General features: G+C 42.0%; 1 protein-coding gene across 2 annotated transcripts in view; it reads right to left on the bottom strand.

Annotated features, from left to right (window-relative positions):
- CDH9 (cadherin 9) overlaps nt 1-16,883 on the bottom strand; it is a 148,984-nt gene extending 132,101 nt beyond the window's left edge. The window contains exon 1 of one of the 2 annotated variants that reach the window (XM_081873028.1): nt 16,464-16,883. The gene's annotated coding sequence lies outside the window, so the exon portion shown is untranslated. The remainder of the gene's footprint in view (nt 1-16,463) is intronic. The other variant, XM_081873027.1, reaches the window with a different exon arrangement.
- Between the last annotated feature and the right edge of the window lie 294 nt (nt 16,884-17,177).

The following is a 17,177-nucleotide window of genomic DNA, read 5'->3' as shown; positions in this document are numbered from 1 at the left end:
TCAGAAATGTCTTCTGTAAATCCGGGACTATCCCTTGAAAATAGGGACACTTGGAGGGTCTGCTTTTGTGGCGGTGGGTTTCAGAACTTTATCATGTGTTTTGTGAGGGAAAACTTTGTTTTCTGTGTCCTGACTGCCATAAACTAATTTGGCTGTTGATCCTGGCTTGCATAGCAATTGCATGTGCTCGCCCCCACTATGGCTACATGGTACCATACAGGAAGAGGGCATTGTCCATTGTGTCCTCTTTAAGTAGGCCAACTTTGTGTGACAATTTATTTGTGAGTATCTGGAATTGACGGTATCTTTCCTGTGAACTCTGTAACTGTTCTCCCTCCTACTTGGTCCTTTAGTGAAAGCAAGCCTTGGTGCCCAGTTGCAGCAGGAATGTCCTCAAACGAAGAAGGAAGGGGCTGAGTCTTCCTTATTAGGGCCAAACATTCAGGGAAAGTGTGGGTCATCTTTTGTACACCCTGCTGAGCTGAAAACAATGTTGCCTTTCAATTCTACCCTAAGCACCACAAACTGTTTTCATTAGCAGATGCAGCAGGACCATTGCACTTCCCTGACCCCATTGTGCTCATTAACATGGGAAAGGGCAAGTCTGAAACAGCAAGAATAAAAGCTCAGGTCCATGTGAGTGAGAGAGTTTGCCTGTCTTCCCTTTTTGTGCATTGTTGTGTACAATTGTGCACTGTATTACAACACTTGGAAGGCTAGCCTGTCATCCCACAACATATTATTTCTGATCTGTGGTTTGCCTTGCAGGAAGTAACAATCTGTCAGTGTTGTAGGCAACATTTATCCAATGAAAATAGGGATGTCTTATTCAATAATAATAATAATAATAATAATAATAATAATAATAATAATAATTTTATTATTTATACCCCACCCATCTGACTGCGTTGCCTCAGCCACTCTGGGCAGCTTCCAACATATATAAAAACATAATAAAACATTAAAAACTTTCCCTATACAGGATTGCCTTCAGATGGCTCAGGGGTTAGATAACTCCATACTGTCCAACATAAAAGAATAAATTGTGTGCACAAACTGTAGCCCAAATTGAATTAACATAATTATTGTCATTTTTTTGTTTTTGTTTTTAATACACATTTTGAAACATACACATGTTTTCTGTGCCAGAAATCTTGCACATAGCAGTAATGTGTAAATCCACACAAAAGTAGATCCAATTTTATGCATTTTCACTTCGGAGTAAGTCACACATTAAGTTTAGTGTGCATAAGATTGTTGTTGTTTAGTCGTTTAGCTGTGTCTGACTCTTCGTGACCCCATGGACCAGAGCACACCAGGCACTCCGGTCTTCCACTGCCTCCCGCAGTTTGGTCAAACTCATGTTAGTAGTTTTGAGAACGCTGTCCAACCATCTCATCCTCTGACATCCCCTTCTTCTTGTGCCCTCAATCTTTCCTAACATCAGGGTCTTTTCCAGGAAGTCTTCTCTTCTCATGTGGTGGCCAGAGTATTGGCGCCTCAGCTTCAGGATCTGTCCTTCCAGTGAGCACTCAGGGCTGATTTCCTTAAGAATGGATAGGCTTGATCTTCTTGCAGTCCATGGGACTCTTAAGAATCTCCTCCAGCACCATAATTCAAAAGCATCAATTCTTCAGAGATCAGCCTTCTTTATGGTCCAGCTCTCACTTCCATACACCACTACTTGGAAAACCATAGCTTTAACTATATGGACCTTTGTCGGCAAGGTGATGTCCCTGCTTTTTAAGATGCTGTCTAGTTTTTTCATCACTTTTCTCCCAAGAAGCAGGGGTCTTTTAATTTTGTGACTGCTGTCACCATCTGTAGTGATCATGGAGCCCAAGAAAGTAAAATCTCTCACTGCCTCCATTTCTTCCCCTTCTCAGTTTATTTATTAGTAGTCTCCCCTTCACAGTTTTGAAAGCTGTTCCAAGTCACCAGGGTTTAAATTTAGTGAAGCCAGAAACTTAGCAACCTTACCACCACCAATTTTCATAATGCTGCCATGTTTAAATGAAGCTGACATCAGAAGTCTGGAGGCATCAGGAGTGAGAACTTCATCAATGGCAGGTTTGAAATAAATGAAGTCAGAAAGCTGATGTGATGGGAAATCAAGGTATAGTAGGAAGGTGTCAAAGGCAAACAGTGGAGAAGATGCTAAAGGGAAGAATGCAAGGACAGCCAAGGTCTGAAGGATCTAAAGGTTGACACCAGGTTATATATAGACGAGACATTGTGTGTGCACTGCTAGAGATGAATCAAATCAGGGTTGAGAAATCTAGGGTTGCCATATCTCTAAAAGTAAAAACCACAACATAAATAAACCCTATCACAGAAAGGCCAACTAACTGAATAGATCTGGCACATTCTCCTACAGGTAGAATTTAGGGGAAATGCCCTCATCCATTCCATAGATACTTTGATTTTATTTTAATATATGTGCTCCTAAACCTAAGGTTTATCTGGTCTGTTACAATAATTATGGGGTAAGATGGGGGAGCAGTATACTGGGATGTAATTCTAATGTTGTATTCCCAGAGGTGGCCTATATATTTCGAAACAATGTGGGTTTTTTCTTTCTTTCTTATTTTCATTTGGGTTTTTGGTCGTGTGTGGTTTTGGATTCATTTTCAAAGTCTCCAAAGGTTCCATTGTTATGAAACGGTGTGAATAGCAGAGAGGAGTTTATAGCATTACAGTAACTCACACGGTTTTGGGATTATAACATGAAAAGGGAAGGATAGTTCATGGGGTTTAAATGTTAGCGCAGGGAGTCCATAACACAATCTCTACATTATTAAGTAGTGTAGCATATTTTATAAGCACTGAACTCCTTTTCTTTATTTGCTGCTGGAAATAAGCCCTAAATTGAATCATGTATTATCTTTCTAAGGAAGTAAGTACTGCTATCTAAAGCTAAAAGAAACCCCAGTTTGGGGAGGAACCAATTTTACTTGAGCTGCACCAAATGTTCACAAGATTTGCTTCTCTATGCAAAAAAGTAGGCTTTCAAGGCTGTTTGAAAACCCACCCTCTATTTTTGAGGTCTTTCATTTTGAAATTTTACTATTAAATGACCTGATATGATTCTGCCTCTTTAAGCCTTCTTCAGTGTGTCATTCCAACCAGCCCAGGGTCAAATAGTAAACACAAAGCTCTTATGGTGCCACATCAGAGTTGGCTATATGATTATGTCACTGAGGCCAAGCTATTTCCTCCCTTTGCTCTCACTCAGGGACTTATCTCTTTTGGCGAATATATACCAGGGGTCCTCAAACTTTTTAAACAGGGGGCCGGTTCACTGTCCCTCAGACACTGTTGGGGGCCGGACTGGAAGTTTTGGAGAGTGGGCTGGCGCGCTTGTGGGAGCTAGACACCTTGGAAGCCAGGAGCCTGCAGGAGCTGGCCGAGAGCAGCACGCACTGTCCTGTGCACCTCTTCAAGAGTACAGAGACAGAGACAAGGAGGTGCCTCACCTGCGGCTGCCACCCTGTGCAGGTGTTTCTGCCCCTTCGTCCTCCTGCTCCCTGGAGGTGAAGGCTGCTGCCTGGGCCACTTGGCCACTGGCCTCATCATCCTCCACCATCACGTTGGCCGCCAATGGAAGCACGGCAGCAGCCCCGCTGAGCTCTAGCCTGGGCCAGCTGTCCTCTTCCAGGAATACTGCTGCCACCCCCCTCATGGGGACACAGAGTGGCAGCAGCCACAGGAGCACCAGGGCGGTGGCGGCGGGAGGAAGAGGCCAAGCGGTGGCAGCTCTGCCAATCAAACACCGCACCTGCTTTACCTCAGCGCAGCACAGCGTTTGATTGGCTGGCAGAGACGTCCCCGTGCCACGCTGAGGTAAACCAGGCATGGTGTTTGATTGGCAGAGACGTCCCCATGCTGAGGTAAACCAGGCATGGTGTTTGATTGGCAGAGCTCAGCCTCCTCCCCCCGTTGCCATCGCCAGGAGTCTTGGCTTCACAGCGGGTTCTTAAATGGCCGGGTGGGCTGGATTTAGAACCCTGGCGGGCCTGATCCGGCCCAGGCGGCATAGTTTGCCTACACTGTTCTGAGCTGGCTGACACAGTTCTACTGGCTTTTGGTAACTATGTTCCTGGTTTTTTATATATTGTATGTTAAATTGCTGCAACCCACCCTGGGATCTTCAGGGTGAAGGACAAGAAAGGACTGGAAATGGATCTTACAATAAATAAATATAAATAAAACTCCTTGTTGACCAGGCAGCAGGCTCCCATGCTTTGCTGCACTGCTGGTTTTGCTGCCTGCCAGTGCAGTGTAACAGCATATTCATGCCAATCCAGCTCTCAGGATGCATAATTGCACATGACTACATGGGATGGAAGGGACGCGGGTGGCGCTGTGGGTTAAACCACAGAGCCTAGGACTTGCCGATCAGAAGGTCGGCGGTTCGAATCCCCGCGACGGGGTGACCTCCCGTTGCTTGGTCCCTGCTCCTGCCCACCTAGCAGTTTGAAAGCAAGTCAAAGTGCAAGTAGATAAATAGGTACCGCTCCAGTGGGAAGGTAGACGGTGCTCCGTGCACTGCTCTGGTTCGCCAGAAGCAGCTTAGTCATGCTGGCCACATGACCCGGAAGCTGTACGCCGGCTCCCTTGGCCAGTAAAATGAGATGAGCGCCACAACCCCAGAGTCGGTCACAACTGGACCTAATGGTCAGGGGTCCCTTTACCTTTACATGGGATGGAATGTACATACATGGAGTATGCATGCTCATCCCATTAGAAGCATTGCACCAATGATATTTGGATGAATACGTACGGAGGTTATCCATTCATGATGTTTTAGCTTGATGTAAATACACATCCACAGTCAGTGTCAATTGGTGAACCAAGGGGGAGAAGTCTGTTCTCCCTGTTTCAGAAACAGGTGGGCTTTCCTTCTTCTCTCCAACATCCATGCATTTGTTTGTATCCTTTCCTGTGTATGTGTAGGGGAGAATGAGGGTTTTTCTGTTTTGCTTTTTGCTTATTCTTGTGAATTATATTTTGTTTGCTGAAAATCTGTATGTGTGGTTGAACTATATGTTCTGGATGCTGATAAACAGGTAGGATTATTGGTGTGGGTGAAGTAATTTTGGGCAGGTGTAAATAGGCTGGGGATCTTGATAGGTATTATTCTATGTATGAAAATAATAATAATAGGCCCTTATTAACATCCCCCAAAGGTTTAGTGAAATATTTCAGAAGTTATTTATTTAACAAAATGTATAGAGTGATAAATACAATAAAAATAAAAAATCTACAAGCAGCTTACATAAAGTGGTGGAAAATATTTAAATTTAACCATGATTTCACTAGTGTGCTTTTAAATAATGCTTGCAATGGTTTTTTGCTCTATAAGAAGTTTTATCCATCTTCCCCAAAATGCAGAATTTACTGCCATGTTTGCTGTTGTTTTTCCTGTTCTTACTACTTCTTTTTAAACTCATGTCTTCCTCATCTAAGACATTTACCATTTGTCACATGTAGAGTACAGAAGGGACTAAGGAAATGAATTAACCATACTCATCAGGTTTTAGAGCACAGGACAACATGAATGTCACTTTATTTTCATTTTCAAACGCTAATAAAGCAATCAGGCACATTTACGTCTCATAGATTGACACGGAATGACAAGATGCATTATTCATGAGTAGGAAATGCAGGCTTGTTGGCGGTTTGTTACCTGTGCAATTGATTTCCATTTTCAAAATGAATAGAAATGCATATTTGTTGTTTATCACCGATAGAAATGCCAGAAAGTCTGGTAGCATACATAATGAGGAGTGCTTTTCCTGTTAATCATAATAGGATACTTAGACTTTTTCTCTCATCAAAGATGGTTTGATATATAATAACATCTTAATGTTCCAACATAACATCCTACTTTCCCAAGTTTCCATAATATTGTAATGCAACAAAGTAATAGAACTCAGAATGAAACTATGTAAAAAGGAGTAGACTACACTGTCAATCGATGGCTGACTGTTGGAAGGAAGAACATTTAGAGTGGTACTCAACTAGGTCCACTGAAATTAATAGCCCTAACTTAAAGGTAAAGGTACCCCTGACCGTTAGGTCCAGTCGCAGATGACTCTGGGGTTGTGCGCTCATCTCGCTCTATGGGCCGAGGGAGCCGGCGTTTGTCCGCAGACAGCTTTCGGGTCATGCGGCAAGCATGACTAAACTGCTTTCTGGTGAACCAGAGCAGAATCTAGAGGTTGAATTTGATTTGGGAAATACGTTGTAGGTTTAGTTTTGGAAAATTGGGCCCAAATGACTCAGGCAATGTCTTCTATAGGAAATCTGATAGGCATGCAAAAGAGTGAAGCTGAAACGTCTCCCCACTACATGGCAGTCAGTTATAAACTTTGAAGGGGGAAGAGTTAACTCCCCACCTTAACATTTGCTGAAGAGTTTAAGAAAATTGCACTCTCAGTAGCAGAAAAATTAAATTCCAGTCCCTTGAACTATCAACACTGAAAGTTCTAAGGATTTGGTGCACTCCAGAAACAATACCAAAAACATTCATCCAATGTTTACTACACCGGTTTTCACAGAAACTTCTAACTGGTTTCACCACTCAATTTGTGTTCCTGAACAGCAGGCATCTTTCTTTTAATTCTTAAAAAAAAGAATTGTTTTTTGTTTTCTAAAAATAAAATAACAAATTGCTTCTTTGTAATGTCTTGTCTACGTTGCTCACCACTCTGTCTCTCAGCTGCTGGCTTGTCTTTGCATATCGCATGTTCCTGCCCAGCAGAAGCTCTACTGTGGCCTTGGAATATTTTATACTCCTAAGTCCCTCTATTGTTGCCTGGTGGATGTCCTACCATGGCCTGGGATACCTATTCTCTCACTCTGGTTTAATTTACCTTGCGGGGTCCTCGCTGCGAGATCACATTCACCCGGTGCTATACCAGCTGCATTGGCTCCCGGTGGAGTACAGGATCAGGTTTAAGGTGCTGGTTTTAACCTTTAAAGCCCTATACGGCCTAGGACCCTTGTACCTACGGGACCGCTTCTCCGGGTATGTCCCACAGAGGAACTTACGGTCTTCAAACAAAAACATCTTGGAGGTCCCAGGCCACAGAGAGGTTAGGCTGGACTCAACCAGAGCCAGGGCTTTTTCGGCTGTGGCTCCGATTTGGTGGAATGCTCTGCCACAAGAGATTAGGGCCCTGCGGGATTGACATCTTTCTGCAGGGCCTGCAAGACAGAGCTGTTCCGCCAAGCCTTTGGCCAGGGCACAGCCTGACTCCCTCCTTTGGTAATCTTCACAGAACTCTAGCCCAATGGTTGCTATCAATTTGATTTGAAGTAATTTTTTAATGAAATGATTTTAGAATGTTGCATTATTTTATTGTTGTTAGCTGCTCTGAGCCTGGCCTCAGCTGGGGAGGGCGGGATATAAATAAAAATTTATTTATTTATTTATTTATTTATTTATTTATTTATTTATTACCATTGAAGATTTCACAGATTCATAGAATTGTCGAGTTGGAAGGGGCTCTGAGGGACATCTTGTTCACCTTGCAATGCAGAAATCCTTCCCACAGCTTGAACCACCAACCTCCGGTTAATAGCCAGATACCGACCCATTGTACCAGGGTACAATAGTACATCTAGTACTATACAATAGTACAATAGTACCATTGTACAATTTATCTCCCCCCTCCCCCCTCTTCTTTCATTTTAGCAAACTAAAGCCAAGTAAGTATATATCTCATGCCTTCTTTCATCATTTCTGGGTTGTTGTTCTTGTTGTTGTTCACTGCTCTCCACTGTTTCTCCTTTCCCTTCACTCTGCAGTCTTTCTTATTTAGGTGCCCTTGAATATGAGTAGTTCCCCCATTCTCCTCTTGAACAGACTACAGTAAATTGACTGTAAAGTCATGTGTTATTTTCCCTTATTAAATTCCTTTTTATTGTTGTTAAGTTCCCAAATCTCAGCTCAGCCTCCCATTCCTGGGAATCTTACAGAAATGCTCCAGTATGGGGACGCCAGGTCATACACGCTGTGCTCCCATTCATTTGGCAATTCTTTTAGTTCCTGAGCCAGCTCCACTTTACTGAAATTAGCCAGGGGCTGCAGATGAAAGAGTTTCCCTAAATACTAGGGTCATCAGTAGTTCCTGAAGGGAATATTCCCCCCACATGGAAGGGTGTTCAAGTTGAAATGCATCTTAGAGGCTCATGTCTTTGAGCAGTATGGGAAACAATGGCGACAAATAGGAAGAATATAAATGATTCCCACAGGGAACAGCTCTACTCTCAAAACTGCGAATTTCATGTTAAAGGGACCCTCAATAATTGCTCTTAACACTCCAAAATGCATGTGTTTTATAGCATTTCTGAAGGCCTTGTGAGTGTTGGAAACATTGGACCAGTAGCTTGGTTGTAGGGTTCATTCTCAATCCCTGGCATTTCTAATTAAAGGCATCTCAGGTAGTAGGGTTGGGAAAGATCTCAGCTTGAGATCTTTGGGAAGTACCTGTTAAACAGAGTAAATACTGTAGATGGATCAATGGCCAGACTCAGGAGAAATCAATTCATACATTTCTCTTTTGAGCATGCAAGCAAACCTATGTTGTCTATAATTTTTAAGGTTAAGTTGCCTAGAGACTTGCCATGTGTAGGTGAATCATAAATGTTGTTAATAATAATGACTATAGTACTCACCATCATAATCTGAACATGTAAACAAACCTATATTAATTATAGCTTTGAATCTGAAGTCACTCAGTGCCTTGTGTTGCGTAGGTGACTCTCAAAGTTGTTGTTGATGGTGATGATACTAATGCTAATAATATAACAATGACATCTGGTTTCTTGTGAGTTTTTAAAAATAAATAAATAAACAAACAAATAGCAAATGGTTGGAGTCTTGAAGGCTTACCTTGCTCGTTTGTTTCTCCTACTCTTTTCTTTGAGCTGCTTCAAACATTAAGGTTCTCACATGTTCACTGAAAGTATTTCTGAATGAGGAATGCTATTAGTCTTGATAGCTGAGAGTGCTGTGCCAACATTTGCCCTCCATTTTCCTTCCCTTGCAAAACAGGCTTCTGCTTAATGCCTTGTTCTCAGGGCACTTTAGAATTTTGTTGGATGTGGGATGGTAGCTGAATATGGCATGCCTGGTTTTTTTCTTTCCAGTAAACATCCCTCAAACACTCTGCAGCCTCCCTGGCTGCTCACGCTTACTAATCTAAACACAGACACACACTGTGGGATGAGTTGCCTCAGTATGTCTTCCCCTGGACTTTGATTAAAGCAAAGGTACCCAGAAAGTCTGCACTGTTCAGACCACTGATGAGACAATTTGTAGAACGAAAGAAAGGACACTCACAAGTGTCAATCATCCAGCACAAAAGTAAGGTCGGGATGGCAAACCCTTTCACCCATCCCACGAGAATTTCATTTTTTTTAAAAAATGGTCTCCTCTTCTAGGATAATTATTGAATGTAATTTCTCTCTCTCTCCCCCCCCCCCCCAATTAATTAATGGAGATTGATTAACAAAAAAAATGAGTAATTTCTGTCACAGCAATAACTAATAGCTGAACAGAACCTTCACATTTACAGGCAGCATACTGGTGGGTAAAAAGGGTTGCTGTTGTGTGCTGTCTGTGAACTTCCCACCCAAAAGGCAGAAGCACAGAATACACTATCCAGCAGGCAAGAACTTCCATACCCTTGGCAACTGTGCTGAACGGCTTATTTCCCTGAAGAGGATACCAGGACATTTACTGATTTCTCTGAAGGCCTCCCAATGGTTCTGACAAGTCTAGTGGTAGCTGGATTGAATGACCAAAGCAAATTTAAGCATATTTAAAAATTGTTGCTGTTTAAATGGCTAGATGGTCAGTTAGTTGTTAAAATCTTGGCACTGAACACATATTTTAAAAAGTATGTATTTTTTACCCAAGCTTTTCATTTAACAGAATGCCTCCACTTTGTTTACGACTGCTCAACTGCAATCTCGTCAAATTCTCGTCTGTCTTGAGCTAACATTGTTTTGGTCTTCAGAGGTCCTTAAATCAATCCATTTATGAGGCCATTTCTGAAAGATGAATGAAATATGGCAGTGGAAGCTGTGTGGTAGTGATGCAGCCCTATACCAAGCTGTCACATTGGTGTGGCTTAGCCACAAACAGTCAATGTGGCATATGAGTATAGGCTCTTTGGCTGATCAACTATTGTCAGGGGCTGGGCAGAGAAGGAGGAATGATGGAGACCACCTTCCCATCCTGACTCTTCCAGGGAGGAGGAACTGGAAGACAGCATAAACTTACAACAGTGAGAGGTCACAGCTCAGAGGCAGACGAATGGGAAAAGTTGAGAAATAATGGGAAAGGAGGAGCAAGCAGAGATGGAGCAGCAGCTGGCTGACACGCTGTCACTACAAAGCATTCCAGACTCTCCATCTCCCAGAACCTGGCAAGCCTTAAAGGTAGGAGAGCAAAAAGCTCAAAGACAGAGGACAGGTAGCAGCACATGTAGAGGAGATGATGATAATGGTGAATGAGGAAGTGGGGGAGAAAGGGGGTGGCAATTCACTTGGGACAACACCATTATCCAAGAGGCTGGGTTCTATAGCCTCTCTCTGTAAAGACTGAAATAAAAAAAGGACTGTAAGAAACTTTTCCTTGTCTTTATACTTTCCTGGGCAACCAGCCAGGGGCTGCTGACAGCATCCTGACAACTAATTTGCCATGTAGCAAGTAACACCTGCTTGCTTCTCTCTCTCTGTGTGTGTGTGTGTGTCTGACAGAGAAGAAGAAGACTGCATGCACATGCACACACTCTCTCTCTCACACACAGCTTTCAAGAAGAAAAAACCTTAAGGACAGAATTCAACTAAGTTGTGTGGAGCGAGGTCCACTCAGAAAACAGAACTTCCTCCCTCACCTTCCCGCACACTCCCAAAATCTGTTCAGGAGGGCTGGTCACACCTCCAGAACAAGTAAGGGCCACATAGTGGGGGAGAAAGAGGGGAAAGTCTCATTGCACATTCATACCTCATTTCTTGCACACCTACCCCACTTAGGGACTTCATTGAATTCCGCCCTATGTATGTGCCATTAGCATGTCATTGGTGTTGTCACTTAGAATAACTTCGGGTTTTCTGGGAAGAAGCAAAATTTATATATAATTGATATTGTCATGTGTTGGGTATTACCCTCCAGGCTTGCCTTTGAATCTCTGCAGCACTTCCTCCACATGGGTAGGATATTAGAAAAGTCGCCTTAAGAGCCTACCTAATTTGCTTGAGGATCATTAACTGGCAAGTGGTTTGATAGGGGTGTTGAGATTTCTGTTGAAGATCCTTAGCTCCACTCACCATTCCCAACATTCCTTTGGTGAAATAATGTCTATTAAAGGACTTTAAGGCTGTGGTATAGATGTGCCCTGTGCCTGTTTGGATGGATCCTGTTTGGATGGATCCTGTAAAAAGCTACCTAGAATTTTCCACTTCATGGAGAGGGGAAGATCTTAAAGATCCAACAAGACAGCACGATTTTGCTCTCAAATTGGTATTCGTTTTAAAAGTGGAAGCATAAGCTGACATGTTGTTAAACCACTGATTATTCCAGTGTTCCATCTGTTCAAATTTATGAGTCATTTCCCCTTGCTTCCTTTTCTATTCCCCTTTTGCAAGAATCTGAGCATTAGTCTCCTAAAAATGACCTGTGAGCACCAGATATCATTATTCATGATCAAATATTTGTGTATCTCTAGGCAGCATTTACACCAAGCACCTGCTGTAAGTCACATAACTTCAAAAGAAGCTCTTGAATAGGTAGAAAAACCCCACACGTGGATTTCAATAGTTCATCTCTGCAGTTCTCCCTTCTGTATTTCTTCCTCTGTGCACATTTTCATAAATGTCAGGACAGTAGCATTGCATCCCCCTCTATGCTTATTAGAGCTTGATTTTCTGTTAGCTCCAGTTCCTCCTAGCCCTGCATGTTCTGGGATAATTCTGATATTCTGCCTTTTGTGTATGTCTCTAACCATGTTTTCCCTTCCACCGAGATGTTGCCAGTGTATAAGACCACTTATGGGGGTTGGGGGAATTCATCAGAAAGAAATATGAACATAAAATAATGTACCAATGAGAGCAAATAGCCTATGTTTTAGTATGTCAGTAGTCAAATGTGTTGTGGGCCATGCCAGGTTACTTGTAGAAAAGCTTAAAAGGTAATATGATTTTCATTAGTTACTCATTTCCTACACCCTCCACAAAGGAAATTATTGGTTTATTGAAGTGTGGTAACTAACAATAGCAATGTGAGATATGACCCAGGAAATCTCAGGGTTAATTTTCTTTTCAGCTGTGATTTCCTTAGATTGTCTTAGGACAGGCATAGGTAATCTGATTCCTTCAAGATACTACTGCAGTACAACTCCAACCATCCCCAGCCAGCACAGCTGATGGTCAGGAATGATAGAATATGTAGTCCAACAATATATTGATGGTATAGTGTTGGCTACCCCTGCCTTCAGGTTATCTGCCTACGATGTGAGAATAGTCCCAAGCAACCTGAAAGAGGTTGTCTGAAAGCTTACTGACTATGGATTGTACCCAACTAAGTTCTACTTATTGGACTTATGTTAACCTATGTTAATCATGCTCATTAATTTCAGTGGGACTGTTCTGTGTATGACTAGCACTGGAAACAACCCAACATATGCAAAATGATTTAAATGGTTAGATATTACTCTGTTATTTCATATAAGTCAGTTCAAAAGTGGGAGGACCAGAATACTAATAAGTGATCTCCGCCATTAAGCTTTCTGAAAAATCCAGAAAAGGAGTGAGAAGAATGACAGACAATTCTATGGCAGATATAGCTCACCACTAAAATGGTGGTAAATTTGCAATATAGAAGCATCTAATGTTCATGAATTAATTAATCTTCTTATCTGGCAGAATCTGAGAATCAAGAAGCATGACTAGCGGATCTTAATTGCTTTGATTAATGTTGGTGAATCTCATTTTATTATACTCGGCATCAATTCCGTCCTGAGCTCATAGCGATATTAGCATTTGTGACCACAAAGCTATCTTTATATGAACTGGATGGCTCAGCCAAGGTAACAATCTGGTCTGTTTCAAGGGATACAGCCCACTTTCAACACAAAGTTTCACTGTCTGGCATAAAGTACAATATTTTAAATGATAATGATACTACATAGCAAATGGGGTACTTTCAAATATGACTTAGAATATGCTAAAATGAGATATGGTGGGATCTCTTTTGGAGAATTTTGGGCAGGTATCTGCCACAGATTTGTTAAATATAGAATAGTCAGTATTCTGTCTTGGGTTCAGCCTGGTTCAGTATCAGTGTGAATTTGCACTTCTCAAAATAGTATGTGAACTAAAACGCAGCTGACCTTCAATAGTTACTTCAGATTTTGTGATGCAGATCTCCAATCTAAAGAAGTGTAGAAAAATGTGTGCATATTGGGGAGAATAGTGCACAGAAATGCATATATTAGTAGAACTAACATTCAAAGATGCAAATTGGGCAAAATTGCTTGCAAAAATGTGTCTCTTGGGAGAAGTGCACACAAACATGCTGATGTTTTTTCATGAGAACTTTATTTTTTTTAACTGACACAAAAATGCAGGGAGCTGAACTCAATACCAGCAAAATGAGAAACTGAAAGAATCTGAAATTGACAGATCCATTCATCCCTAGACATTCTTATGGGGTACAGGTATACATGATTCAACTGAATAGCTTTCCGTACCAAGCTACTAGGTGGATGAGTGATGTGTACTCTTCATTCCTATGCCAGATTATGCTAAATTTCTTTCTCTCTCACCCACAAGCTGATCTAATTTACTCCTGTATTTCTGCCTCCTCACCTCCCTGAGTAACCAATTAAGTATGTTACATTGCTTTTGGAAACTTAGTCTGATGAGGGCATCCAAATCCCTGTAACCCAGCTGTTATCCTGAAATCATTGGCATTTTATTGGTCAATGAAGCTGGCAAGAAATATACATACTTTCTGCCTTGAAAATATGGCTTAAAATGAGAACTATGGAGGATTTATTCTGCTTTTATCTCCTCCTTAAATTTGTGCAGGCTACCATCTCTTCTTGCCAACATAAAACAATTCTACAGACTCTCTTTTGTCACTTTGGCTAAATTCAGATTTACTACCTTGATGCACACATATCTAGGGGAGAAGGGGGAAAACATCAACACCTTGTTTTCTGTATACTGTTGCCACATTGTACTAATGTATTCTGCCTTCTTTAAAATTAAGACTGCTTATTCTAGCCTTGACTAATTTGCTGCTGTTATTATGACCATCTGACTAAATGGCATGCATACTTCTATATAAAGTTTCAGATTATTCCTAACAAAACTTAGCAGTAACCAATCTCATCCTTGAATCCACATTGGTTGGTTGTCAATTCCAATATGAACCCAGTGCATACCTCTACAGGAGTATTTTCCAGAATCATTACAAAATTCCTTATTTAAGGGGGGGGGGGGTATCCTCCCAACCCCCAACCTATGAAAAGAAAACTTTCTGTAGGATATCATCCACATCCTGAGAAAGCGATCTGCTTTAGAAATCACCTTTAGAAATCATGAGGAAGTTGTCTATTCAATGGAATGACCATCATCATCCGTCTGTGGAACAGAATATACCTTAGTATGTGAACCCTATTGAAAGTAATGCAGTGTGTATATAGACCATCCATATTCAGATGCACATCTGATCTACACTTGCAGATCTTGCCATAGCTGTGGACTTGGGAAGTGATGTGTTAGATTTGTATTTACATGAATGCTTAATAATCTTACTAGCTTAGGTTTTATAAAGTTGCAAAATTTATTTATTGGACTTGTATACCACTCCTCATCTGGAGATCTTGGGGTGGTTCACAGCACCAAAATACAAAACAAGAACACAAAATACATAATAAAAACAAGAGCAGCAACAAAACAAGCCCGTAACCCCCGTTCCACAAAGACATCTCACAAAATCTGCCACCCTTGCCAGACAATAATAATTAGCAAATATTATTAGAATCATACACCTAAATGAAGAAAGGTATGCAAACTTTCAGCATAAATTATGCTCCTCCTCCCCCTCCCAAGTTCTGTTATGAAGACCTGAAATTCCTGTATCCTGCGCAAAAAAACCTTTGGGATGTGATCTTAGCCCATTCCTCAACTTCATCAGCAGTCTGGTCCTTCCCTTGTTGTCCAAACTTTGCTGGCACAAATGAAAATTATCCCAACCGAGTCCCTTGTTCAATTCTATCCTGAGCCATTATTTAAAACTGCCTGCCAGGGGATGAATGACTACGGTACACAGACTGCCCATACAATTGCGGAGAATATTGATTTCCTTTACAGTTCACATCCATCATTCTTTGCCCAAGACCTGGATGTTTTGTGAAATTGGAGAGATGCCATCATGTAGTTTCTTGCATGTGTAATTGAAAAGAAAAAAAAGGAAAGGAAAATGAAATGAAAACTGGTGGTGGGAGAATGGTCAATTGCCTTTTCAGATGACTAAGATTGTCCCCATGCATCCTTGATTCTTTTCAATTGTTTTGCAGTTCAGAAAAAGGATGAGGTTGGAGTTTGCTGGGGAACTGTGGCTGGGTATTCCACCCACACCAGCTTTTGTGGCTTTACCTTTAATGCACATATCCCTATCCATGCTCAGAAAGGCTGCAGAAGAGCTCTGTGATACTTGAAAGCTTCAACCCTGATCAACAATGCAACTCAAGCTGATAAAAGGCATTTTGCCTTTTCTGTTATGTGACCAAGATGAGAATCCTGGCAGGCAAATCAGCTGTGTGTCAGTTTCACCTCTATGCTTCCAACATTGCGTGAAATACTGATTTTCCTTTTTTGCCCTTTGAAATGCATTCATCTGCTGTACAAAATAATGATTTCAACCCACTCACTGTCTATCCATTTTTCCTGAGTTCTGCACAGATCTTTTTAAAATGGAGAGGGGATAAAAACAACAACACAGGCTTCACTGAATGGGGATTTAATTCTCCTTCCCTGAAGAGGAGAGCAAATGTTTCTGATGTAGAAATTCTGAATGCAAGAAATAAAGTGTGTGAATTAATTGAAAGCAGGGGCGGGGGTACCCTGCTGTGCAGAACTACTCTGAATACAGCAGCCTTCCTGTTTGCAAACTTACTATTCAAATGAACACCGAGCATGGGGGGGGGGGGGGGAGGGAGGAGAATAGAAACACACCTTTGACTTCAACTTTCAGCAACATATCTGTTTGCCATCTACTTCGCATCTCTCACTCATATATCTTTATTTCTCTCCTGCCCCCCTGCCTCCCCCAAAAGGAAGGTGAAATCAAGCATTATATTTATAAGCTTAGCCTCTAATCTCCCTTGCAGTGAAAGTATGTTTGTGAATCCAGAGATCATAGAAGCAAAACAACTCACCTTTCTCTCTCCAGTGAAAGTGACGGCAGCTTTGCTTAGTGCTGTGCTGGTCCGCAGCCTCTCTGGTGCCTTCTTCGTCTCTGATGCACGTTAGCAGTTAGCTCCAGTGATCTCTCTCTGTACTCAGGGCTTTCTCTCCCTCTGCATCACTTTTAACTTAGGCAGCTTGGAAACCGAAGCCAAAGGTACCCTCTATCTGATTGGTTTCCTTTCAGCACCCCCTGATTAATAAGAAACGTCCCTCACACATGGAGAGCAGATTGCTGCTGATGAGGCTGCAGTCAGTGCTCAATGTGAGGAGGCTTTGGGAACGAGTCGGGAAGGTGTGGAGGCGAGATGCGAGTGTTTGGAGAGGGAGGGTGAAATTTGGATGTGCCAAACACAGTGATTTGCAAGTGAATGGAGGAGGAGGGCACAGAGAGGAGAACTCTGACAAGGACTCCCCTTACAGAAGAAAGCGCCTCTGTGGTTCAAGCCTCACTCACCCAGTCCCAATTTGTATGTTCAGCCCTCTTCCTGGAAACAAGAGGCAGTCATGTCTGCAGCCTGTAAATCAGCCAGACACAAGATTTTTATTACCCTGGCCACCTTGCATTGCAATTTAGTGCCAACTGGGAACTTGGAATTGCCCTATGCAACCGATGGGTTGAGAGACCTCCACATTTCATAAAAGTAAAGTTGAGGCTCCTCACTTACCCTAGCTCCTACCACCAC

Source organism: Podarcis erhardii (assembly GCF_964252035.2).
Source record: "Podarcis erhardii genome assembly, chromosome: 8".
NCBI lineage: Eukaryota > Metazoa > Chordata > Lepidosauria > Squamata > Lacertidae > Podarcis > Podarcis erhardii.
Note: the sequence above shows the minus strand (reverse complement) of the source record. Positions and strands in the feature narration are given on the sequence as shown.